General features: G+C 38.0%; 1 protein-coding gene across 3 annotated transcripts in view; it reads left to right on the plus strand.

Moving 5' to 3' along the window:
* PKHD1 (PKHD1 ciliary IPT domain containing fibrocystin/polyductin) overlaps window positions 1–20,230 on the plus strand; it is a 497,465-nt gene that overhangs the window by 140,845 nt on the left and 336,390 nt on the right. The gene's annotated exons all lie outside the window — the stretch shown is intronic.

The raw sequence follows: 20,230 nt of genomic DNA on the forward strand, positions 1-20,230 counted from the left end.
TTTCTAATTTTGTTGTTTGTTCTAGAGTACTAGGGAACCCAAGAATATTGAGGATCTTATTAAATACTAAGAAACATCTTGTTTTGAGTTTTTGAAATTGTGGTAAAATACACACAGCATAAAAATTACCATTTTGTCCTGTTTTAAGTGTACAGTTCAGCAGCATTAAGTATGTTACATTGTATATAACTGTCACAACCATCTAGCTCTGCAATGTTTTCATCTTCCCAAACTGGAAGTCCACACCCATTAAACAATGACTCTCTTTCCCTTTCCTCCAGCACCTGATAACCACCAGTCTACTTTCCATCTCCATGAATTTAACTACTCTAAGCACGTCATATAAGTGGAATTATACAGTACTTGTTCTTTTGTGTCTGACTTATTTCTCTTCGCAGAATATCATTCTCGAGATTCATCCATATTGTAGCATGTATCAACATTTTCTTCTTTTTTAAGGCTGAATAATTCTGTATTATACCACATTTTGTTTGTCCATTTGTCTGTCAATGGACACTTGGGTTGCATTCACCTTTTGGCTACTGTGAATAATGCTGCTATTAACATGGGTATACAGATGTCTCTTTTAGACTTTGTTTTCAATCTTTTGGATATATATCTGGAATTGCTGGATCATAGGGTAATCTATATAATGTTTTAAATAAATGCCATACTGTTTTTTACTATGGCTGCACCATTTTATATTCCTACTACTGCTTGCCAAGAGTTCTAATTTCTCTACACATTCTTGGTAATGCCTGTTATTTTGTGGTGTGTGTGTGTTTTAATAGTTGTCCTAATGGTGCAAAATAGCATCTTGTGATTTTGAGTTGCACTTTCCTAATGAATAATGATGTTTAATATTTTTATGTGCTTATTGGCCATTTGTATACCTTTTTTGAGAAATGCCTATTCAGTTCTTTGCCTATTTTTAAAAAATTTAGTTTTTGTTGTTGAGTTGCAGGTGTTCTTTATGTATTCTGGATATTAATCTCTTATCGGATATATGATATACAAATATTTTCTTTCATTCCATGGGTAATCTTTCCACCCTTTTGATAGTTTTCTTTGAAACACAAAGTTTTGGAGAAGGGCAGAGCAAGATGTTGGACTAGAAACATTTCCTTTGCAACCACTTGTGGTGAGATCAGAGAGGGAGGGCTCCAGCTACCTCTGGCTGGAGGATCCTGCCCAGAGACATCTCTTTGGGGACACAGGGAGGGAGCAGGAGACTCTAGGAACCCATGAAGAGGTTAGGAGCAATGGAGAACTGGCACAGAGGCCCATCGGTTTGGGGGCAGTATTCAGATAGAGAAGACTTGCCCTGTAGGCTTTTTTTTTTGGACCTGGGCCCTTGGTAAAGTTACTTTGGGAGAGTCTGGGTGAGCAAGTGATCTTGAATAGCACCTGAGATTGAATCTCCAGGTGGAAAGGAGCTCTCATCATTTGGCTGCTGGCTGGGGGCAGCCACTGGGAGAACTGCCTGGGAGGAATAATCTGCAGGGTCCTAATGTAAGGCTGGTTCTGGTATACCTGCTGAGCTGGGCAGCCACCCATGGGGAGATGTGAGCAACACATGGTTTCCTGTGTGGTCAAGGGATACTGTTTGGAAAGGTTGAGGTGTGTCTCTTAAGTAGGCTGACTAAAGCTTCAGGCTGCCAAACCTGTGGGGGATGAGGTCAAAGAAGTCAGCAAGAAGGGACCATGTCTCCTTGGCTGGCTTCCAGCCCCCAGCCATATCAGCATCAGAATTTTTTCCCCTAGATTTTTCTTTTCTTTTTTTTTCTATTTATAATTTTTCATTGTTTCTTTCTTGAATAGTAAGGGCTCCATTCTTGCTACAGTTTTACCGCTCCTTTTATTCTTTTTTTTCCCCTTAAAGTTTCTTGTTTTTTTTTTTTTGTTATATATTTATTTTTTTCATGTTACTTTTTTCAATAATGAAGTTCCATTTTTTTGCTAGTTTTTCTACCCCGTTTCTTCTTTATTTCCTTTCCTTTTGTATCCTTTTCTCCCCCTTCTGTAAAGATTTTTTTACTTTTGTTATCTTTCCCACATAAATTTTTCAAATAACAACTAAGACATATCTTCCCCTGTTTTTACATCTTACATCATTTTATTTTCAGTTTTCTTTATATACTTTTATTATTACTATTTTATATTTTTTCCTGATCTGTTTTATTCTTTTGTCAATCTATTTTCCATTTATAGGGCAGAGTCTCACTCTGAGGCCTGGGCTGGAGTGCCATAGCATTGGCCCGGCTCGAGGAGACCTTGACTCCCTGGTCTATGGGATCTTTCTAGCTTTGGCCTTTGGAAGGATGCTATTGGTAGTTCTCCACTGCAACATATAGCTTTTTTATTCTCTATTTGGGGAAGGTGGGCTCTTATTTTTGCTCAGGCTTGTAAGGAGCCCCTGACCTCAAGGAACCCCCCCCCACCAACCCAGACTCCCAGAGGCCAGGAATTGTGGGTGTGGATCAAAGCACCTTGCTGAACATCACTATTACTCCTGTCTCTCTCTTTCTGTTCTTCTCTCTCTCTTTTTTAATTATTAAATCATACCTGTGTACATTAATGCGATCATGGGGCACTATACACTGGTTTTATAAATGGTTTGACACATTTTCATCACACTGGTTAACAGCCTTCCTGGCATTTTCTTAGTTATTGCATTAAGATATTTATATTCTACATTTACTAAGTTTCACATGTTCTTCTCTTTTTTTTTTGTCAGTCTTTCCTTTTATCCTCCTCTTTCTTTTTCTTTTCTCTCTCTCTCTCTTTTTCTTTTTTTTATCTTTTCTACCTTCTTGCTCTTCTCTCTTCTCTTCCTTTTGGTTGTACTTCAATACCAAGAACTAAGATAAGGTAATTTAAAGAGAAGGGTGGAAGTGAACGGAGAAAGTAGGGGAAGAAAGCAGATAAGAAGAAAACACTCATGAGGAAGAACCATTACAAAAATGCTGGCAACATGAAAAACCAGAACAGTGCAACCCACCCCCACCTCCTAAGGGATCATGAGGTAGGCAGTACAGAGGATTCCACTTATAAAGAAATGGTAGAAATAACAGGAAGGAAATTTAAAATATGGATGGTAAAAACAAGGAAATCACTGAGAAAGTGGAAAATAATCAAAAGGAAATGCAGAAACTGAATCAAATAATAGATGAAAGATATCAAGAAAATAGAAAGGTTATAGCAGAGCTTAAGGAATTGAAGGAGTCAGTCAGTAACTTAAAGATGCAGTATAAAGTATCAATAACAGATTAGAATATGGAGAATAAAGTATTTCAGAGCTAGAGGCTAAAGCTCTTGAGCTAATATAGGCAACACAGCTAGCACAGCTCTCGAGCTAAAGAGGCAGAAAGGAAGAGAGAGAAAGTAAAATGTTTGCTCAGAGAATTATGGACTTCATGAAGTGTTCAAACATAAAGATTATAGGTATCCCAGAAGAAGAATGCCCCATAAGAATGGAAGCCCTACTAGAGGATATCATAAATCAAATTTCCCAAGTATCACCAAAGATTCCACCACACTTCATTCACAGGGATTTGAACCCCAGGTCATCTCAGTTCAAACAGAGCTTCACTAAGACACATTGTCATGAACCTGTCCAAAGTCAAGATGAAAGAGAAAATTCTACAAGCACCCAGCAGTAAATACCATTGCTCTACAGGGGGAGATCTACCAGGGTGACAGTAGAATTCTCAAATGAAACTTTTCAAGCCAGAAGAGAATGATCATCTATCTTTAACTTTCTTAAACAAAACAATTTTCAGCCCAGAATTCTATATCCTACTAAGCTAAGCTTTAAAACTAATGAAGAAATCAAATCGTTATTGATATGTAAACATTGAGGTAATTTGCCACAAGACAGGAAATACTTAGACCTATTCTCCACACTTACCATCACAGTGGACCGCCAGTAAACACCCCAAAACTAAAGGACTAAACCTAACTTCCACAATGACATAAATTAAGCAATGGACTTTCACAAAATAAGATGAATAGGACTCTACCTCAGTTCTCTCAATAAATGTTAAAGGCTTGAATTCCCCACTGAAGAGGCACATGGTGGCTGATTGGATAAAAAAAGCACAAGCCATCCACATGCTGTCTCCAGGAACCACACTTAAATAAGACTTAAGGTGAAGGGATGGAAAATATTTTAGGCAAATGGAAATCAGAAGCAAGGAGGTATCGCAATCTTATTTTCAGATATAAGTGGATTTAAATCAACTAAAGTAAAAAAAAGACAAAGATGGACACTTCATATTGGTCAAGGGAACAATACAATAAGAAGACATTTCAATTCTAAATATTTATGCACTCAACTTAAATGCTGCCAGATTTATTAAATAGACCTTAATTGGTCTGAGCAACATGATATCCTATAACACCATAATAGTAGGGTTTTTAAACACTCCTTTTACAAAACTGGACAGATCCTCTAAACATAAACTTAACAAAGATGAAGGGACTTAAACTTGACCCTAGAACAACTATGCTTAATAGATTTATACAGAACACACCATCCCCAAACTAAGGAATACATGTTCTTCTCATCAGCCCATGGAACATTCTCCAAAATAGATCACATCCTAGTGAACAAATTAAACCTCAAAAAATAATCAAAACAATTGAAATTATACCTTTTATCTTCTCAGCCTATAAGGCAATAATGGTGGAACTCCAACCAAAATTTTCATTCCCACACAAAGGCATGGAAACTAAACAACCATACGCTGAATGACAGTTGGGTCAAGGAAGAAATAAAAGAAGAAATCATTAACTTCCTTGAACATAACAACAATGAAGACACAAGCTACCAAAACCTGTTGGATACTTCGAAAGCAGTCCTAAGAGGGAAATTTATTGCATTAGAAGCCTACATCCGAAAAACAGAAAGAGAGTGCATCAACAATCTGATGAATCATCTTAAAGAAATGGAAAAGGAAGAGCAAAAAGTCCAATCCCAAACCAGCAGAAGGAAAGAAATAACCAAAATTAAATCAGATATAAATGAAATTGAAAACAAAAGAACCATTCAGAAAATTAATGAAACAAAAAGTTGGTTCTTCTAAAAAATAAACAAAATTGATAAACTGTTGCCCAGATTAATTAGAAATAGAAAAGTAAACTCTTTAATAACCTCAATCAGAAATGAAAAGGGGGAAATAACATCTGATACCACAGCCATACAAGAGGTTATTTCTGACTACTACCCAAAACTGTATGACCAGAACTTTGACAATGTGGTGGAAATGGGTCAATACCAGTATCACATTATCTCCCTAGACTTAACCCAGAAGAAATATATCTCTTAAAGGACCAATATCAAGCACTGAGATTGAAGAAACAGTAAAAAGGCTTAAAACATTGTGACATTAAAAAAAAAAAAAAAAAAAGGCTTAAAACAAAAAGAGCCCTAGATCAGATGGCTTCACACTGGAATTCTGTCATTCCTTCAAAGATGAGCTTTTACCTATACTACAGAACCTACTCCAGAACATTGAGATGGAAGGAACCTTCCCCAACATGCTCTATGATGAAAATATCACCCCGATTCCATAATTAGGAAAGGGTCCACCTAAAAAGGAGGACCACAGACCAATTTCAATGCAAACATACTCAACTAAGTCTTAGCTAATAGATTTCAGCTACACATTAAAAAAATCATCATGACCAAGTAAGCTTCATCCCAGGGATACAAGTCTGGTTTATTATACACAAATCCATAAATGTAATTCACCATATTAGTCAAAGCAAAAACAGAGAACATATGATCCTCTCAATAGATGCAGAAAAAGCATTTGATAAAATTCAGCATCCTTTTCTAACAAGAACCCTTAAGAAAATAGGCATAGTTGGCACATTTCTTAAGCTAATTGAAGCCATCTATGACAAACCCACAGCTAACATCGTAGTGAACGGAGTAAAACTGAAAGCTTTTCCACATAGAACTGGAACAAGCCAAGGATGTCCACTGTTGCTGCTATTATTTAACATTGTTCTGGAAGTTCTAGTGAATGCATTCAGGAAAGAGAAGGATATAAAGGGCATCCAAATTGGATCAGAGGAGGTCAAACTCTCAGTCTTTGCTGATGATATGATCTTATACTTAGAAAACTCCAGAGACTCAACCACAAAACTTCTGGAAGTGATCAGGAAATACAATAATGTCTCAGGGTATAAAATTGATGTTCACAAATCAGTAGCCTTTGTATACTCCCATAATGGCCAAGTTGAGAAGCAAATCAAGGACATAATTCCCTTACAGTAGCTTCAAAGAAAACAAAATAGGTGAAGGATCTTTCCAAAGAGAATTATGAAACCCTAAGAAAAGAAATAGCAGAAGAAATTAACAAATGGAATTATATACTCTTGGCTAGGGAGAATCAACATTGTTAAAATATCTATTCTATACAAAGCAATCTACAGATTTAATGTAATCCCCATTAAAATACCAACATTACACTTTGAAGAACTGGAAAAAATGGTACTTTGTTTTGAATGGAACAACAACAACAACAACAACAACAAAACCTTGTATAGCCAAGGCAAATCTTAGTAATAAAAACAAAGCTGGAGGCATCACCCTACCAGACTTCAGGCTATGTTACAAGTCTACAGTAATCAAAACAGCATGATATTGGCACAAAAAGAGAGACATAGATGTATAGAACCAAGAGATGAAATCAGTTTTTAGTTGCCAAGAATAAAAAACCAAGAGATGAAATCAGTTTTTAGTTGCCATATAATCTTTGATAAACTAAACAAAAGCATACAGTAGGGAAAAGAATCCCTATTCAACAAATGGCGCTGGGAGAACTGGATAACCTCATGTAAAAGACCAAAATTGGACCCACACCTTTCACCACTTACAAAAATTGACTCAAGGTGGATAAGAGATTTAAATCTAAGACATGAAATGATAAAAAATCTTAGAAAAAAGTGTGGGAATAACCCTTGATGATGTTGGACTGGGGAAAGACTTTATGACAAAGACTTCAGCAGCAACTACAATAACAACAAAAATAAACAAATGGGACTTAATTAAGCAGAAAATTTTCTGCATAGTAAGGGTACAACAAGTAAAGCAAAAAGACAACCTTCAGAATGGCAAAAGATATTTTCAGGGTCTGAATCTGACAAAGTGTTGATAATTATAATCTACAGAGAACTCAAATTAATCAATAAAAAGAGAGCAAAGAGTCCTATCTGCCACTGGGCAAAAGAGAAGAACAGAACCTTCTCTGATGAGGACAGACAAATGGCTAACGAACATTTGAAAAAAAATGCTCATCGTTCCTGATAGTCAAAGAAATGCAAATCAAAACCACCCTGAGCTGTCCATTCTTCAGTGAGAATGCCCCATATCACAAAGTCTCAAAGCTGCAGATACTGGTGTGGATGTGGAGAGAAGAGAATACTTTTATAGTGCTGGTGGGACTGCAAAATAATACAACTTTTTTGGAAGGAAGTATGGAGACTCCTCAAAGAACTCAAATTAGACCTTCCATTTGATCCTGCAATCCCATTACTAGGCATTTACCCAGAAGAAAAAAAAATCTTTATCATGAGGACATTTGGCATGAGACTGTTTATCACAGCTCAATTTATAATTGCCAAAATGTGGAAATGACCTAAGTGCCCCCCAACCCAGTAATGGATGAACAAACTGTGGTCTATGTATACCATGGAATACTATTCAGCCATTAAAAGGCGGAGACTTTACATCTTTTATATTAACCTAGATGGAGTTGGAACACATTCTTCTTAGTAAAGTATCCCAAGAATGGAGAGGGAAAAAATCCAGTGTGCTGACTTCTAATATGAAGCCAGTAGATGATCTAATACATGCACATGTAAGAGAAAAACTCAAACCAATTCAAAGTGGGGGGTGGAGAAATGAGGGAGCAGGGAAAGGAGAGGAGGGTGGAGCATGGGTGTGTTCCCACTTAATGGGCACAACGTTACAGTATATGGCACAGGGTGGGACACAATTATAAGAGTGACTCTACCTAACAAATGCAGATATTGTTACATAATTCTTTGTACCGACAAAGTAACCTGAAACAGTAAAAAAAAAAAAAAAAAAGAAAGAAACACAAAGTTTTAAATTTTATTAAGTCTAATTAATTGTTTTCTTTTGTGGCTCTATTTTTGGTGTCATATCCAAGAAATTATTGCGAAAGACAATTTTGTGAAGATATTTCCTATGTTAAAACAAAGAAGCATCTTTTATATAAATGTTAAGTTAGCTTAAGTTCTGTCTTTGAATTTTTAAAGACTTGAATCTTTAAAATTCAGGTCTCTTGCTTAGTCTGCAGAATGTAATTAAGCTTCCTTTATCTTCCACTTTGACCTCCTATCCTCTAAACATACTTTGAGTGCCTTCTTATCCTCCTGGTTGGTTAGAGAATCAGGCAAGGTTTCAATTCTCTATGCCTATTACATTGTCTTTAAATGTTCTCAAATTGTTCCAAAGGCTTAAAATAATGTTTTAAGCTAAGCATGGTTTAGGTTTGCTTTGGTCTGTGCATATGGGAAGCTTAAAGACTTGCAGATTACTTGAGCATAATGGGAAAGAGGAGGGGTAAGAAGGAAAGGTCAATTCTTTCTGCTTGGTGCGATTGATAAAGAAAAGAAGTAGTGTTGGTTTTTTTCTCCCCCCCCCTCTCAATTTTCTAACAAAAGCAAAAATCTACTGTGGGTACATCCCAGGGAAAGGAAACTTCATCTGGGTGGGCAGGGGGGTGGATATTTAGGAGTTGTCGATTAGTAAAAAATGGGGAATGACAAAGCCGGTATTGGTCAGCTTTTCTATGGTGTCTATGATGGACGTGGCTCAGATCTGCTGGCATGCATAGTGATGGCTGCATCAAGAAAAATTTAAAAGACCAAAACCACTTTGATTTGACCTTTGTCATGACTCTACCCCTACTGAATTCATTTGGCAATCTTGTACAGTCACTTAGTTTTGCATTTAAAAAACGAGGTATTGGAACAGATATCTGACCTTTCGTTAACCCTGAAGGGATTAATGAAGGGATTTGTTGGGAGCTCCGTTTCTTTTCATTGGGAACATGGGGGAAAGCAGCAGTTTCTATTTTCTTAAAGCAAAGCAGAGGCACATGAATAATTAAACCTCAGCAAGGCAAACATCGAATTTTGGCAAGGGGGTAATTCCCTGAAATTGGGGAAATTCTGGGCCAAAGGCCTTTTGCACACGTTCCTCAGAAGTGTTGCAGCTCTGGTAACTTTCTAATAGGGTTTATTGCATTAGTTCTGCCTTGAATCCCCAGGTAAGTTGGTTGATTACTGCTGCTTTAAGGCTTGTTTCATGACGGTCTTGGTGGCTTTGGATTTCCAAAGTATGAAGAGCTTCTTGGGTGAAAACTATGCCTGTGGATTGTTTAGTATTCGCCAAAGGTTCTGAGTGTTCTGCCTTTAAGGACACATAACAAGGAAAGTTTTTCAAGTGTTTGTATAAACTTAAGTGTGTATGTTATATACCCATGTTTATACAGTATGCAAATATATACAATGAATTCCAGGTGACTATAGAACAAATGATTAAAGTGTGTTTTGCTATCTGGAAATTATATTGAGATTTATGAAGTTTTGGAAAGGCTTTGAAAAATGTTTGCTTTGTGGAGTTTTCTTTAAAGAAGAGTTTACTGTGAAGGAAAATGCATATATTCAATTAATCTTATTTATCAGCAAACAATTTTATGTACATATATTTTGAAAAACAGTTTTAAGCATAAATATACTTTGATATACTAAACATGTGACAGTTGGCTTTGGATGTTTTATTTTTTATCACTGGGGTATTTCAATTATGTCCCCACCTGACTGCTTGCTGCTTTCCCCCATATTGATAACTGGCATACAAAAATTTGAAAAATAAAACACAGTTATTTTTTTTTATCATGTCAAAATGGCATGTGGTTTTGATCCAGAGAGTGGAGGGTTTCCATCAGACTGCTCTATCTGAAATCTCTGGGTCTATTTCCTCCTTTGCCTGGACTGCTGTTACTGGTAGTTGATGTTATTCAATTATCTCTACATTTTAACCTTGGTGTTTACTTCTAATGTCACTCAAGTCAGTAAATGATTCATTGCATTTGGAACCAATAAACATGGTTTGGCAGAAAAGGGACAATGTGTGGCAGATGCATTTGGACTAAAGCGAACAATGCATTTGAAACCCAGGCTCTAAGAGCTTAGAAATTCAATTACACAGTCATGGAGCAGGGGTAGGGACCACAATGCCTGGCTTGTAGTGAGCACCCAGTGAATGTCCATAAAGGGGATGGCGATGGTTTTATTCAACACAATCTTTATATACCAGAAGGCTTCCTCACTACATGGATAGGAATGGTAGTTTCCCAAATTTTGGGTCCTTGAGATTTCATTCAGGTCTGAAACACGTCTTTCTAGGTCTCCTCATTCCTCAAGCAGGACTGATAATTTTGTGATATTACCATTAACAAAAATAACCTTGTGCATTATCAAATACTAGGCAATACACACCTGAATGCTTAATAACACATAATGCTACTTTCAGGAGACCTAAAACCCTAAAACCCTAATTTAACATCTTCTTCATCCTCCCCAAAAGTGTATTAATCTCTACTCTGAAGCTTAATGAATTAGGAGAAAGTTATTCAGTCAAGGCCAGAGAAGATACCAGGTACAGGATAGATTTCTCTGGTTTCTGAGCTTGGTTTTCCTCACTGGCAATCTCTTCCCTTCCCTTCCCCCTTCTTCTCTCCATTCTTTTCTTCCTTCTTGCCTTCCCTTCTTCTTCTTTTTTTTTTTTTTAGTGAGGATATAAAAGAGCAAAATCCTCTTCTTTCAGGAAGCAATGCTAGAGAAAGGGTAATACTATTAATACCAATTATATTCTGATATCGTTCTCAGAAACAAAGTCGGAATATGGGCCATGTTCAGAATCAAGAAGATTTTGCAATTCTTTAGCCTGCACAGAGTGGACTGTGACTACACGGAAGTCCTTGTGGCGTGCACATCTCTGGTAGTTATAACTCTTCCTGAGCAAATGAAAGGTCTACCTCAGGTCTTAATTTTTACTTGACATCATAAAAACCAAACTTCTGTGTTGCATGTCCTGTGTGTGGGGAGTTATTTGTGTAGTGAGAGAACAACCTGGCCCTCTGCCCAGCACTGGTATCCGACCTTGATCTTGTTATTTATCCTTTTGAGTAGTAACTTCCACAAAAAGGGAAAACCCCAAACATGTTCCCCCAAGAGAAAATTGGTCTCCCAAGAAGGCTATGATGGTAGCTTGTTTGTTTTTTTGCTGCTGTGTAACAAATGACCAAAATCTTAATGGCTTACAAGATTGCCTGTTTATTTTATTTTTTGTTTTCATCTTTACTTTTTTTTTTATTTTTTATTAAATCATAGCTGTGTACATCGATATAATCATGGGGCATCATTCACTAGCTTCACAGACCGTTTACCAAGTTTCACATATACCCTTGTAAGATGCACCGCTGGTGTAATCCCACCAATCCCCTTCCCTCTATCCACCTTCCCCCCACAGTTCTGTCAGTCAGAAGTCTGGGCACAGAGTAGCTGGTCCTCTGCTGAAGGACTCAGGGCTGATATCAAAGTGTCAGCCTGGCCACATTCTCTTTTGGGCTCTTTCTTCAAGCTCATTCAGGTTGTCAGTTCCTTATATAAGATGTAAGTCTTCTTTTTCTTGCTGGTTTGTGGCCAGGACCACTTCCCACTAGGAAAGGCTGCTTTTGGGCCCCATCTACATAGTCCCCTCCTAGCCACACAGCACTTTGTCCTTCAAGGTCAATGGCAAAAATCTCTCATTTAAGGACTCATCTGAGGTAAAGTTCATTTCCCTTATGAATAACTCCAAGTCAACTGATCTCTGAATTTAGTTATATTTACAGGATTCTTTCAGCACTGCCATATACTCATAACCTAATCATGGTAGTGAGACACCATCACATTTATGGGCTCTGCTTCTGCTGAAGAGGAGAGGATTCTACAGGGTATACGTATCAGGGATGGGAATTTGCAGTATGTTTGATCCTGAGGATTTGAAAGGGTCAATAGACTCAGCCTTTGTGAAAGTCAGGTCTCTCCTGCTGGGATCACAGTGATCTGTTGTTTCTTCCCTGACTTCATATATTTCAGTTAGTTGAATGTATGACAAAACTGTCTGTTCCTAGAAAGTTTAGGCTAAGTTGGCTCATGCTTCCTTAGAGGGGTTCAAACCCAGGGTGGCCCCAAAGGAGTTCACTGCATGGGATAATCTGAAATCTTAGTACAATATCCAGCCCTATATTCAGTATTTGTCAAAGCTGGGACAGAGTCTTGTCTTTGTGGTTCTGATCCAAATGTAAAGAATTGGTGTGAGGGTGGTGCCTGTGGCTCAACAGAGTAGGGTGCTGACCCCATATGCTGGAGGTGGTGGGTTCAAACCCAGCCCCAGCCAAAAACTGCAAAAAAAAAAAAAAAAAAAAGAATTGGTGTGAAATAACCTTCTATCCAGAAATGTGCCTAGTCAGCTCCTTGCCCTCTGAAGGGTGGGCACAACTTCTACAAAGATGCAGAGGGTGAGGGGGAAAGAAAGCGGAGGGACCCACTATGAGGACCCAATTTGTCTGTGTTTATGGGACACCTACCCATTCTCCTGATTGTTCACTACAAAGTAGCTTGATGCCTCTTCTCTCCTGGAAGCTACATTAAATCAACCTTTGTTTGTTTCCTAAAAAAAAAAAAAATAATATTTTTTTCCTTTGAGGACATGGTGATGTCTAGTGTATGAAGATGGTATCCCAAACATGAGAAGTAATTAGCAGATAGCAGTGAATACTGTTATTGTAAAACACACTGATATTTATAAGCTGGTTTTCATTCTCTGGACTTCTTCCTTTTTCCTCTGCCACCACATATTCATTTTGTTTCTCTTCAGCTATAAAGGGGAGGGGAAGAAAGAAAAGGAGGAAAACCAGGTTCCCATGTGTGTGTATGAAACTGAGGAGCTGTCAAAGGTTCATAGCTGGGAAAGCGCACTCCTGTGTATTCAATCACTGAAATTAAGTGTTTTCGAAGGCAGTGCAGTCACGGGTCCATTGCATGGGGAAATAACAGCGTTGTAGTCCATCACTTAAAATGTTAACCTTGTCTCTTACTAGTGACTGGGAGCAGAGACACGTGCTCCATGCTCGCTGGTTAAATGGCACTGTGTCAGCTTTGTGAAAAAGGCTAGCGTGTATCTGTCAGTCTTCTGATTTGGCTTTAAGAGTGTGTGTGTTCATGTGCACGCAGGCACGTGTGGGTGGCATGCATACCGACATGCACCTGCCCCCTCTTCCATTTGCCTTTACGTGGCCTTCTGAGATCTGGCTTATTGCTCACTGAAAAATGGGAACAACAGAACCAGTTTCTAGTACTTTAAAATATATCCTTTACTAAGATATTTTTGCTTGCCAGTCCTTGAATTCTTAGGTAGCTGTATTATAACCACTTAATCTTAATTACAGAAAGTTCCATTTTGAACATATTTCATCTTAATGGAATGAAGTGTAGCTGTGCTATATTGAGGATATCATACGTGCTCTGCTGATAGTATGAACCGGAACATACCAGGAGTCACCTGTGTACCAGGAGTCATACACGTTTTGTATAAAGAGTGAGATAGCAAATATTTTAGGCTTCATGGAGCATGTTGTTTCTGTCGTAAACTGAGAGCAGCCCAAAACAGTATGTAAATGAATTGTCACAGGCCGCGTGCCAATCTCAACATGGTGGATGGGCTGGATTTGGGGTGTGGACTGCAGTTGGCTGCCTCTGTCGCATACTATTGAATATTTGAAATGATTCTTGTTTTCATGACATGAAGAACTTGATGTTCACCTAGGTCTGTCTGTGGAGTTTCCACCCTGGTCAGCAGAAATTCTGTCTAGCTGTGCAGCATTCCTTCCTTCAGACTCACCTCTCCTTTTCACTGTGCCTGTCGCACACCAAGCGTGCTTCTTCACAGGGTCCCCCCTCCATTGCTTCTGGCTCACACTCTCCTTCTCTGATGTAATCCCTTCTCAGAGGTGCAGACCCTGATCACTCCCTATCATCACATAGCTCCTTCCAGCCTGGTGCTTTTGATCCACATCACCCTGTTGTTTGTTTGTTTATTTACTTATTTATTTATTTTCAGATTATACTACTTGATTCATGTATTTATACATTATCTTCCTAGAAGATAAGTTCCATGAGGTCAGGGATTTGTTTTGTTTTGTGCCTATACTAGTGGTTGGTGTGAGGCGGGTGCTTAACACATTAAGTGCCATGTAAGTTGTATTTAATGTATATTAGTTTTGAGCCTGGGGCCTCATGAAGTATATATAACTCACATCTCCTACACCTTGACTGCCACAATAGAAAAAATTTTTTTTCCTTAGGGCCACAGTGTTTTATTAGGTCAAGGACATTAACTGCCATGTGAGTCGTATTTCACTCATGTTAGTTTTGAGCCTGGGGTCTTATGAAGCATATATAATTCACACATCTCTTGCCTTAATAAGACACCATGACCCCAAGGAAAAAATTTTTTTCTAGTGTGGCAGTCAATGTGTTAATAAACATTTGTTGAATTCAGGGATTCATCTACTCTACAGTTCTAGGCAGAGTCTGACAAAAGTGTGTGATTATTAAGTGAGATAATACTTGTTAAGTGTACTCAGTAAGTGTTAACCATTATTATTAAATTGTCAACATTAAAGTTTAAGTGGACAGAGTATATTTTTCATTTGTGTGGATTAGTGATCCTGTAAGTAAAATGCATAGCACTATCCCTGGGACATAAGAAACATTCAGTATTAGTGATTACCATTATCATTATTTTCTCCAGCAAGTGGAATGAGCTTCAGACTTAAAATTCAGAAGAGATTTGAATATTCAAATGGAGAAAATAAAAAAAGATGCTGTAAAATTTTTTTTTTTTCAGACCATGCTAATCCTCTGAAGCTCAAAAGTGCTAATTACTTATATATGAAGCATTGAATAATCTTTGGGAAATCAGGGCAGATTGGAAGTGTATAGAATCAAGAGATAAGACAATGAATTGTATGGGTTTCTGAGGGAGACAAAAGGTACTTTTGAACTGGGGATGAATCTCTAGCCAAAAGGCATTGCTGACGTGTCTTTGAGTCATCAATGTTCTAGGCAAAGTAGAAAGACTTTCTCATATTATCTTCTAGTCATGAAGGGTTTATAAGCACCGAGAAAAGAAAGTGATCACTTAGAGCCAGCTTGAGGTCGATAAGAATAAATTATGCCAAACTAATTTAATTTCCTATTTGTTCCCTAAAGAGTTATTAGATTACAGGTCAGAAACTTTGTTGGTAAGCCTGGATTTATAGATGGTTAACTTTTCTACAATGAGTATCTTTTGTTTTATAATCAGCTGAAATAATCTCAGCTTGTGTTAATTTATCTGTAATGTTCATATTAAAAAAGCAAAAGGTGATTAATACATTGCATTTCACCTGTAAGGCAGTTTCTCCCAGGGTCAGCTATCTAATCATCTGGATTCACATGGCACCTTGGTTATACCTTTAATTATTGAATCAACCACACTTTAATTACCTAGTTATTTGTATTTTTCTAGATGATAATATAACTACCTTATAAAGAAGGATGAAGTCACATTTACTTGGGAGAGATGCCTTTACATTAGCTCATACACAAAATGTTTGGGATATTATTTGGCCAACAGGCTTATTATCATCCAAGACTATTAGTTCAGAGAACAAATGTTATTTAATAAATGATGTGAAGGCGATCAGTTAGTCATTTAGCTGGGGAAAAAAGTAAGAAAAGAAAGAAAAGAATGGAGAATCTTCTAATAATATAGATTCTAAGTTAGTTGAAAAGAAACATGCAAATATAAACCTTGCCAATAAAGAATATATGTTATATTTATGTCAGAATGAAAGAGGGTGTTCTTTCCATAAAAATGAAGAATGTCACAAAGTAAGGGTAAATAAAGTAGGTTTTAGAAAAATTAAAAACATTCTATGTAAATAAATACTGACTAAAAGTAAACTATAGATTCATATCAAATTATTTTAGTTATTAAAATATTTTCATCACAGCATAATGATAATATTAAGTCCAAGCGAGAGTTGACCATTCATTCATTTAAAGTTTTTGGGCACTCAGTACTTGTCAGGCATAGTTGTAGGTACTAAGGATACAGCAGAAAACCAAGAAACTCCTGTGAAGCTTACGTTCTAGTAGGGGTTGACTGACTATAACAGTATACAGTGGGTTAGGAGGTGATAAGTGCCTTGAAGAAAATAAAGGAAGGTGAAGGGAGGTTACAGGACGTGTCTTTTCCTATTTCTAGGATTTGCATGCTGAGGATGGAGGCATTCTGGTGAGGTGTCAGAACAGTTCTTTCTTGTCTTCCTCAGCCGGGAGACACTGATCAGAGAGATTTCCGTCCCCCACCTCCTTCACCACTGCAGCTCAGTGCATATGCTATGCTCACAAATAGGTCTTTGCTTTGCTTGGTGTTCCAACTTGCTGATCAATGACTTCTTTCAAGGTAACTCTGGTGGTGTTGCAAGTACATTTAAGGTGACATGTGAGATTTGCAGACACTGCACATTCCCTGAAGTTCAGACAAGTGCTGACATGCTGTAAGACGAAAACAAATTGCTTAAGCTTCCTAGCTGAGGGAGGAAAGTTTTTTGCTGGTTTTTTTTTTTTTTTTTTTTTTGTTGTTGTTTATTTGGGGCTACATGCAAAGATAGTGTTCTGGACAGGTTTCATATCTCTATTTCTACACCTGCTTCCATCTGACTATGAGGAAATGATTTTTTTCATCTGCAGAATGGGAATGAGTGATGTATTTATCTCAAAGAAGAAAAATAAATCTAAACACTGAGAACCTTGGGAACTATAGGGGAAAGAGCTTGTATTAGGTGGAAGTGAAACCTACAATGACCTATGGGCTAGGTTGGTGATGTAGACCATGGCCTTCACCAAAAATAGCATCTTGGTATCAACAGAGAGGTTCTCCAATATATAGACAAAAAATTCCTTTATCAATGCTGTCAGCATTCTTTTTTGCTTGACTGGATCAAAGTGACAAGGGTTGGAGGATGTGATATTGGAAGGTGAGCCATTTCGACTGTTTCATGGAGCATGACCCTGGGAATCATGCATAGGGAATGATGGCACCAGACCTGTCAACTATGAAAATATAGGAGAGCTAAAATTCTTATGGCAATGTGCATGAAATCAGGATTATGTTGACAGCTTGCAATCATAGATATAAATCACTTTTTTACTTTCCCAGGTTGCTATTAAGTAGCTGAGGCTGCATTAATTTTTAGAACTTCTAGTATTTAGTCATTGTTTCGCATGAAAGCATGAATTATCAATGAACACTTATGCATCTCAAGATACCTTTATTCTGCTGAGGAGAAATTAGGGTACAAAGTTTTGGTGTCTTGAAACTGAGTGCTTAACATTTGAATTCATTTGAACTCTGCCACAACTGAATAAATAAACTTAAGGTGAAAGAAAAAAATGGATGGAAGATTTCATAGGAAGACTGGATCTAGGTCTCAGGTTCCAATTTAGAAGCTCTCTCCATCAGGAAAGCTTGAAAACATGAAGAGGAATGGGGAAGTTTATGAGTTAAACCCAGTGGATCAGGAGACCTATGGGATAGGTAGCATTTTCGGTCTTAGATATGCATGTTCAGCCATTAAATTATGTATGTGTGTGTGTGTGCGTGTGTGTGATACCAATAAAAAACATGCATGGGATTAGTAGGTAGGAAAAAATAATTTTGGTAATTTTTATCGATAATTATGTGTTAGTTACTAGGGGTCTGGGGATAGAGCACGGATGAAAACAAAATCTCTTCTTCATTTGAATAAGCTAAATAAATGATAATCAAATATGCAAGAAGTTACATGAGCTAATGCCTGAATGAAGCAGTATTAGGGGACAGGGAGTGATTGGTGGTGCTTCTGTAAAATAATGACCCAAGGAAGGAGGTGAAATTTGAACAGAGACATGAATGAAATCAGACCATGAGCCATGCTGGTATTTGGGGGGAAAGTGTCCTAGGAGAGGCATGGTAAGTGGAAAACATAAGGTGCCAGCTTGCTTTGCATGATTACTCTGTCTCCATCATTATGGCCTTTGCCACATCATTAAAACACTGCAAAATGGAGACAACAAAATTTGACCTTCCTATTTACTGGGTTGAGGGTGAGTCTACTAATTGTTGAAGGCTTACAGACCAGGCCAAAATTTTATAAAACATGGAAGCCACTGGAAGTATACACAGGTACTTCAAAGCAGGAGAAGAAAGTCTTTAAATTTCCTTCAGAGCTGGATAACAGATACCAGTGTTAATCTTAAAATTTTTTAAAACATTCTCAAATTAATTAATGGCTGATACCATAGAGTGATTTTCCTTTGACTACATGAAGTTCCTAAATAGTGTCCAGTTGTTCTGGATCTGTTTATGATGAGTGTCAGGAGCCCTGGTTGTCTTTGTAGTTCTGTGGCTGAGCTGTGGATCTGACCACCAGGTTAATATCTCAGAAAGAGTTATGCTGCCGAATTCTTCATATTTCTTATAGTTCATTCATGTACCACCCTGCCAGGCTTGCTCATCTTTGAGTGACCCTGACCAGAGACCCTGAGCTTGGGTGTCTTTGGGTGTCAGAACTTCTTGATTCCTTTTTTTAGCTCCAATTCTATCCCTTGCCTTGAATAGATCTCAAACTTTGATGCAGAAATGTCATCTGAGGAAATCATTAAAATTACAACTCCTGGGTCCTGCCTCCTACACTGTTGATTCAATGGGCTTATGATAGCACTGAAGCAATCCGCATTTTATTAAGCTCTAGAAAACATTTTCTGAAACATCATCTTTAAAATGAAGGGATAGGATCTTGCTAGAATCCTTCCCATCTCTGACCTGGAAATTCAAACTTTTTCCAATAACCTTTTATCGTGGACTGACTCTGAGCTGGCAATAGAGTTAGCAGTTCATCTTGTTCTGAACTGACTTTATCATCTCAGGTTCTTCCACCTTTTAACCACTTTATTCCATTCCAGTTTCCTTCTGTTTGCCTCTCTTCCCTCTTTCTGCATTCTGTGGGAGTGAATTAAAGGCTTATAGCCTTACAAAAAGTGCCTTACCAACATACACTAGTCCTATAGTGGCATCAGCTGGACAGTTAAGATTCTCTCCTGCTTTTCTAGCCCACCATAGTCATCACTGGGACATGGTTTGTTCAGCCCATGGTGATGCCTGGGTACCACCTATTTTTTTCCTGTGGTGCTGGGACTGTTTATCCTATGCCCTTTGCCTTTCCATCTCTTGGATTGGGATGAGCCATGGGCTTTTATTTCTCTTTGGTAGATGTATAATATGAAAAGAACATGCTTTTCATTATCCTAAAGTCTGGTAGGTGATTGGGTTGGGTCTGCAACTCAGGACTATTGATCTAGGAGTTAAGACCCTCTTTTGGAAAGTATATTTGCTCTTTTGGTCACACAATTTTCCATTTTCTTGCTCAGAGATACACCAGAGCACTGTCCTCTGTGTAGGCATAGTTGCCCAGATGCAAACAGTCCTTCCCCTCTAACAGTCCTTCTCCCATCCGCCTCTTACATGTCACGAGAAGACCTTCCAGCAATTTATTCTGTGGGAACTTGGGCTTCACTTTTGGTTGGAATCTAGATCGAAGAAGACTGTGGAAGAGGCACATACACATTGAGGGTATTATCTTGAGGGAATCACCTTCTCTATTCTGATTTTATTATATTTATCATAATTGTAGCTTTGTAACCTCACAAGACATTTAGATGCGTTCCAGATGCTTCTGTGAGCAGAATATCTTTCTGTGATATTACATCCTTGTTTTGAAAAATGTGACACCAGAGTGACTATAAATTAATAGGAAAGATGAAAGTTCTGAGAAGGGACTGAAGGCTGGGGTCGGGAGGATGGGGGTTGTGCTTCCTTTCCTGGGCTCCTTCTCTCAGCCCTGTGCCCCGTCCCTCCCTCGGTGGTTCCAGGCTATTTGCTTGTCATCTGAAGTGGGTCAGCATTCCACCGATGCCTGCATGAGCTTTGTTCAGCATTGATGCACCAAGCACAGAGGGGAAGGCAACAACAATATCAAAAAAGGCCATG

The sequence above is a fragment of the Nycticebus coucang genome, chromosome 9 (genome assembly GCF_027406575.1).
Source record: "Nycticebus coucang isolate mNycCou1 chromosome 9, mNycCou1.pri, whole genome shotgun sequence".
NCBI lineage: Eukaryota > Metazoa > Chordata > Mammalia > Primates > Lorisidae > Nycticebus > Nycticebus coucang.